Here is a 7,357-nt window from a genome sequence, read left to right as displayed (position 1 = left end):
AGGAATGCTCTCTCAATGAAATGACCCGTGATTGGTCATTTTGATTTTCTAAAGCGTGAAAACAGAGCCATGATGAGCTGCAGAAGTCTAGTTATCTCTCAGAACACTTGAATTACAATATGCTGAAAGGTTATTATGGAATTTTTGCCCAATGATGCCAAAAATATAATGCCTACTGCCCCTTTAATTTATGTATGATATGAAAATCAGCTATTAGACTTCAAAGTTGCACACTTGGTAATCCTTCACAATCACCATCATGTCAGCATTTTTTTCGTAATTGTGCTGTAAGTGCAGTTTGACTTCATACTGCAGTGCTTCACAATAATAATGTAACACTGACAACATATTCACTTGAGCCTTTAGCATGTTTTGAACAGTTGGTTTTTAGCACCTCAGTGAAATAAGTGGAAGGTGGGGGGAAAGACATTTTGAATTTTAGATGCTACAGTGTGCCTTGTGAAAAGGAAAAGGTTGAATCAGGCTGAATCATCAAACATCCACAAATGGCTTTTACCAACACCTACAGTATGACCATCATCAGGCCATCAGAATGGATGCATTTTTGGGCATCCTGGTGGCTAAGGGCTTTAAGCCGCTTTCACAAGCCATAGTCCGTTTGGCTAGTCCGAATCACAGTAAAATGTTTTTGTTGTTTTCTATTTAGTCTGGTTAGGTTTCACAGTGCACAAATCCAAGTGGACTGTGACTGTGTACGGAGTGAATTTATCTTTTTCACCTAAAGAGCTGTTGTTGAAGTTTTTTCACTTTCGCTCTGCACCGATCGACTGCGCACGAATTCCTTCTCCTCCAGTTTATGACTCGTAAACATAACTATATTTGTGGACTTTATTTATCATATTCTGAATGTTCTTTTCGGCACGGATGTCAAGCAAACATCGTACTTCTGCAGAAGTCCAGGTCCATCCATTCCCACTCATGTTAACCTATTGTTTACCTGTGTCCATCTCAACAAATACCTGTACAGGCAGCCTGTGTTTTGGTTCACTTCGAAACAGTCTGAGATCACCTTTCGCAAGCGGTCTTGTTCCGGGTGTTTTGGTCCGCACCAGAGTACGATTACTGCGTTCACAACCGCCCAAACGAACCACACCAGGGGTTGAAACACCAGAGTTTGATAAAACGGGTTAAATGTTGGCTTGTGAAAGCGCCCTAACATGTAACATCCCGAGTTTGAGTTCAGAAATGGATCTCATTTTCTCTCTATTACCAACTCTCTGAGAAAAGCAAAAATGCAGAATGAAAGGACTGATGCATATCATATTGCACACACACTCTTATGTGCATCATTAACCACCAGATTTCCATAATCAATCTACTGTATAGTGAGAAGGAAATACTGAAATGCACTGCTTCAGATTCCTGACAACTTCATCCTTCCCGCATGTGCTTTCAGATTTTCACTTCCCATAATCTATCCACTGAAATTCATTTACTCAACAGAAATAATTGATTTCCACATTTTCCATAAAATATGTCCTTTATCGAGTGTTTATAAAAGAGAGTGGGTCATGAGTTTTAGTCAAAAGTAGCTTGGGAAATAAGAGGTTTATTTCTGAATGAGTTATTTGTATATCTGCAGAGCCTGAACATACTTTTCCTCCTCACTGGCTTCAAACAGTTGGGGGGTTTTGCCTCCTGCCGGGACTGTTCGACGTGCTGCCCTCTGTTGGTGTTTTTTTGCAAACTGGGACACGCTGGTGCACAAAATCATGAATGGGAATTAAACCCTCTGTGCTACACTTTAATACTGGTTATCTGTAGAGTACTACCAACTTGGCAGACGTGTAGTTACAGCAGCAATCTCTTAGCATGAGCAGGGCTGTAGCCAGGATTTTAGAAACACTGAGGTCATGAATCACCCCATAGTCACCCCAGTTTACCCTCACCCCCTTAATTAATTATTTTATATTACATTTATTCACTTAACTGTCTAAATGCTGTTTCAAACTCTACTCTTAATAGCCAGAAATACAATTCCTTTATGGGCTGGATTTTGAACCTCAATATTTTTTTAGTACTGGCTGAAATGCGTCCGTAGCATCGAGTATCAAAAGCGTCAGATATCACAGGTTTGTGTCAAATGCTTGTTTACTTATTCTTTGATCAAATACATGATTAACCTGGAAACATAACTTTAGACTTTATTTTTTTCAGGCTTTTTATTTAACACTGATGCATTGAGCCACTTTTTGATCGGAAAAGAAAGCGTCAAAACATGTTTCTATTCCCCAAAGTATCATATAGGAACTAATATTAATGGTCCTTTATTTATTTTGATGTTGCAACAGTAGGCAAATTTAGGTATATTGAGTCTGAACATAGACGTACTGGAGTCAGCCTGTTGCACATGTGTACGTATTTAAAATGTAAACTCCCCCTAGGTCACTAAACCCCCCAAAATTTCCAGCAAAAAACACAGTGTCAGTAATGGTAACTACAGCCCTGAACATGAGGATCTGAATACTATGATATAAGACGTTGTGCAGTTGTGAAGTTTCCTTGAGAAAGGCATTGAATCCCTCCAATCCACTTGCTCTGCATGACCTTGACCTTCCTGGAGGACAGGGCAAGATAGTGAAATTTTTTCCTACCAACCTCAAACACATTATTTTAATTTTTACTCCCTTGAATGCAGAAAAAAAAGAGTATCTCAGCCTCCACATCTCAGATATGTTTCACATGTCCACACAGTATCCATGTGTGGTTACATGAGTGTTAACAGGTTCAAAGCGGCATTAATCTTAAGGCTACTACACTTACTGTATGAGCAGGTCTTCGTCACAGATTATGGACGACTTAAGAACATCCTGCACGTATAAACTCCATTACGAGGTCACAGAGTTAACGTTGGCACCGGTCCTTACTGTATACTTATACACATTGGCATTGGCATGTTCACTGCTGCAGGTCTACTAGAGTGGATCACACAGATAATCAGCCCAGAGTGGATATTCACAAAGAGGAATGCTACGACAAACATGATTAATATTAGACTGTAGCCCTGAGGCACTCGTCTTTCTCAGCTCTCCAAGGGAAGGTTAAAAGCTGGGACCTCACTGTAAATGAATATCAGAGGGTTTTTTTATGTTATTTTGATTTTTTTTTTAGGTAGGCATATATATAGTTAACTTCATTTTATGCAATCTTCAGGGGAAAACACAGTATCTACAAACAAAATGTGTTATTTCACATTTTTTAAAGAAAAACTATTTTGGTTTTATTGGTAATTAGCTCTGTACTGTCTGTCTGTCTATATAGAGTATATTGAAATAATTGAATACATCTAAATATGTGATTTAAAGGTTACCACAGAAGTGGTAATTGCTGACATTCAAAGATGCTTTTTATTTTTTATATACACCTTTGATTGCATAAGCAGTAAAGTCCGCACCTGCTGGCAACAGAATAAAGTGTGTCATAGTGGTACTGAGTAATTTAGACATTAATATAATTCTGGGTTAATGCGTGACATTAAAGATCCTGGTTTGTTGCTGGTAATTATCATTATCATACAATTCAGTTAGTGCATGGATAATAGTTTGTTTTAAAATGGTATTTTAAATCGATTGGTCCGAGAGCCATGCTCGCGATGTCAAGTGCCTCCAGTGTGGAAAAACAACAATGCGCATGCCCAAAGCTTTTGGCAATGAAAGTGGATGGCATAAATTTGATGCCACATGCGGCTGATTGCCTGTTACACTGCAGCAATTTGATTGGTTATTTGCCGTTATTTGTTGTCGTCATTTGCTCATGATATAATATGGTTGGATCCAAGATGGCTCTGTTACCAATTTTAGCATTATTTGTGAAAACGTAATTACAGGTAGCTTGCCTCTAAACAGACTGCGGATATTAACTTGAACTTTATAATGTGAAATAATGTGACTCCCGTTCCAAAATGTTGAGTTCAGGCTCTGACAAGAGGAAAAAAATGTCGTGAAAAGATTAATATCACATGCAACGTAGCAAAGTTGGCTAGCAATTAGGGCTGTCAATTGATTAAAATATGAATTTGATGGTGGTGACTTTAACATTGTTCATGATAATGTGATTGACAGATGGCCATCAAAGCAAAATACCAACTTAAGTTCTTACTTAAAACTCTCCATGCAAAGATTTAATTTGATAGATATCTAGTTCCCCATTGATAAAGTATACACCTGGTCTAACAATACAAGAGTTTGTCATTTTGTGTAATTGTATTATATTGACTCGTTTCCAAAAACCTTAAAGAGAATACAACAACACAAATTTTGACCACTCCTTGAATAGATCACAAAGCTATTTATATTCATATTCCTTTATTCCCCTCCTCTCATCATACCATACGTCTTACTGGAAATTAAACACAAAGCTGTAAAAGTTGAAATAAAGAGACTGATTCATCAGTACTGAAATAAAGCTCAAACTGAAAAAAGTATTGTATCAAATGAACTTATGACATTTTAAATTCCCAAGTACCTGAGTAAACATAATTCTGAACTAGCAAAGTAAAGAAGGATCACCTCTCTAAGCCCCCTGAGAGTCTTTCAACAAATAAACCTGATAACATGTACTGTACAGGCTTAAAGCAGAGGACGCCTTTATTAGATCGAGATAAAAATGGATTGAAGAGGGGGAACGAAATTCTGAAAATTATTTTAAAATTAGAAAGATTTCACACGAAAGTTAACTCTATTCAGCAACTTAGAATTGGCAATGATGTAAGTGACGACCCATATTACCTTTTGAACTTCTACTGGAAAACTTTTTTTTAAGGTTCAACACAATATATGAGAGAGTATTTCCTATTCAATCTTTAGTCATTATAGCCTATATATTGCAAAGTTTTACATGCATAAATATAGGTTTGAACCTCAATTTCATGTTTTCAAGAAATTAAATATGTTAAGACAATAACTTCAGCAAAAAAAAACTATTAAAACGGTGACACTGTGCTCACAATTTAATGTTTTTTACTTAAGTCATTATTTATGTTGACCACTGGCATGTTTCATGTTTTATTTTATTTTATGTTTTTTTTGTATCCCTTCATTTACTTTTACATATATTCACCTATGTATCTGTTTAATTGGAAATATGTAATTGTGATCACTATGAACGATGTGGATGATCTTCTACAGCACACATGTGAAAGTCTGCTTTTTGAAGAAAAACTTGAGATTAAACACGTTGGTGTCCACCAGAAGACACTTTTTTTGCTTCCTGTGTGGTCGGAGCGGATGGTGGATGGTACCTGGTCCTGGTCATATTTAACCGTGTGGGAAATGTGAAATAGCATACTATATGAATTAGTAAAATTGTGTAATTTTCTGGTTTTGCATCCGTCCAAAGTAGTTGGTGCCCCACCTTAAAACGCCACTGGACACCTACGTGCTATAATAGCTACGCTACAGATCATGGATGTAACAGAAGAGGTGTCTCTTGCTGTGACAGACTCTGTCAGCCAGAGACACCCAGTCTCCGTCCCTAATGAAATAACCTCTTCTGACAGATGGCAAGTACCACTTTCCCTCTGTTGCATAATTTAAACTGACCTCTCTAATTGGACACTGATTCAAGTCATCAGCCGGTGGGAGAAGGTCAGGCTTGTCTGAGCAAAATCCTGGTCAAGACTGACAAGTATTTGTTTATCTTGGTAAAAATATCTAAAATGACTCATGAATATACAGTGAATCTAAGAATACACTATTAATCTACAAGACTCAGCTACAAGATCAGGCTGCTTTTATGCATAAATGATGCTAAAATTCAACAATGATGTTACATTAGTGTCAGCTTATTTTAGACTTATACATGATAATAATGTCAAAGTTATTTTAATCCTCACCCTGAACCAGAAATCTTTGACTTAAGCTTATGCTGAAGGATTTGGGTCAGGGTCACATACTGGAGGGGTCAGGTGTGATTATACAACTTATGCAAAGTGTGCAAGAGAGGACTCGGCATTCTAAATGTTGTTGACACACGTATAGTTAAATGTACGTTTGCAGTTTAATTTAATTAGGTGGGTGAAGTCTTGTATGTCACAAATGTCAGTGTGAGTGTATTGTGGCCTCTTTTAGTATGACGATGGTTTGGTTCAACGAGGTGGGAATTCATACACGCATGTATGCTGGTGCAGTACCAGCAGGAGGGCAACAAAACCACTTAGTTAGGTTTAGGAAAAACGTCATGGTCAGCCTTAAAATAACCACACAACGTAACATAGGTACAAAAAACACGTCACAAACGTCACTAACGTATCTTACAAAACAAAACACTGGTCTCGAACACAGGTCTCCTGGTTGAAAGTCTCATCCACCTCTCTTCCTGCCCGTCATAAGCAGTTTTTCACACCTTTTATTCTACGTCGCTAGCTCTGAGCGTGGCATATTCATACGGATGCATGTATTTTGCAGTCCATACAGACTACATGGTGTCATAATAATAATAATAATAATAATAATAAATTCAACTTATATAGCGCTTTTAAAGATCTCAAAGACGCGGTGTACAAATGACACACCTAAAAGCAAGAACGGCGTTCTTATTACACGCTTTTGCCTTGCGCATTATCGTGTCATTTACACGCCTTTTCGTGCGGACCGGGCTGCTGTACCTGATATTAACTTGTTAAAGTGTTGAAGTCCACGCTAGTGAAGAAGAAATGAAGGAAGTTCTTCTGACGGCTTTTGTAAAATGTCAAGGTCTTGCATGCAACAAAAGATTATATTGTGATCACCTCTTTCCATTTCAAATGAAATTAATGTCCAAATTAAATGTTCTCTCTTTTGTTTTTTGCTGACAGCCATGTTGCTTCATCAATGCCAAGTTAGAAGAACAATGTGGAGATTTGACCCCGAGTTGAGCCTCATTGATGTCGCATATTTTACCAACTTCAGAAGACAGTAATTACCCTGACCTCTGACCAGCCATTGGAGAGAGGTAAGCAAAATGTATCCCTAAGTAATCAACACGGTATCACAAATACATATTGAATATGACTATGTGAAATATAATCTTGAATTCAGTGCATGTGTTGGCTGTCTGGTTTCTAAATTGCAGGGAATTGAGATTTTTTTCTAAAAGAGGAAATGAACTGTAATAATAAAATTACAGTTTCCCAAATAGTTCAGCTGGAACGTGCAGAAAAAAGGAGTTGTTTGCGAACATATTAGCCATGACAACTTCTGTCTCAAAGTGGTCAAACAACTGAATAATACTGCTTCAACATGTGTCAATCATTAGTTAAAGGTTCAGATTACTATGTCAGAAAACAGCCTGGATGGATTATGTTGCTATTGAAGAGGCTTATTTACTGCAGCTAATTGTTAGTAACCACCAAGGGCAG

This window comes from Sebastes fasciatus, chromosome 15 (assembly GCF_043250625.1).
Source record: "Sebastes fasciatus isolate fSebFas1 chromosome 15, fSebFas1.pri, whole genome shotgun sequence".
NCBI lineage: Eukaryota > Metazoa > Chordata > Actinopteri > Perciformes > Sebastidae > Sebastes > Sebastes fasciatus.
The sequence above is the reverse complement of the archived record's forward strand: the minus strand, read 5'-3'. Positions refer to the sequence as shown.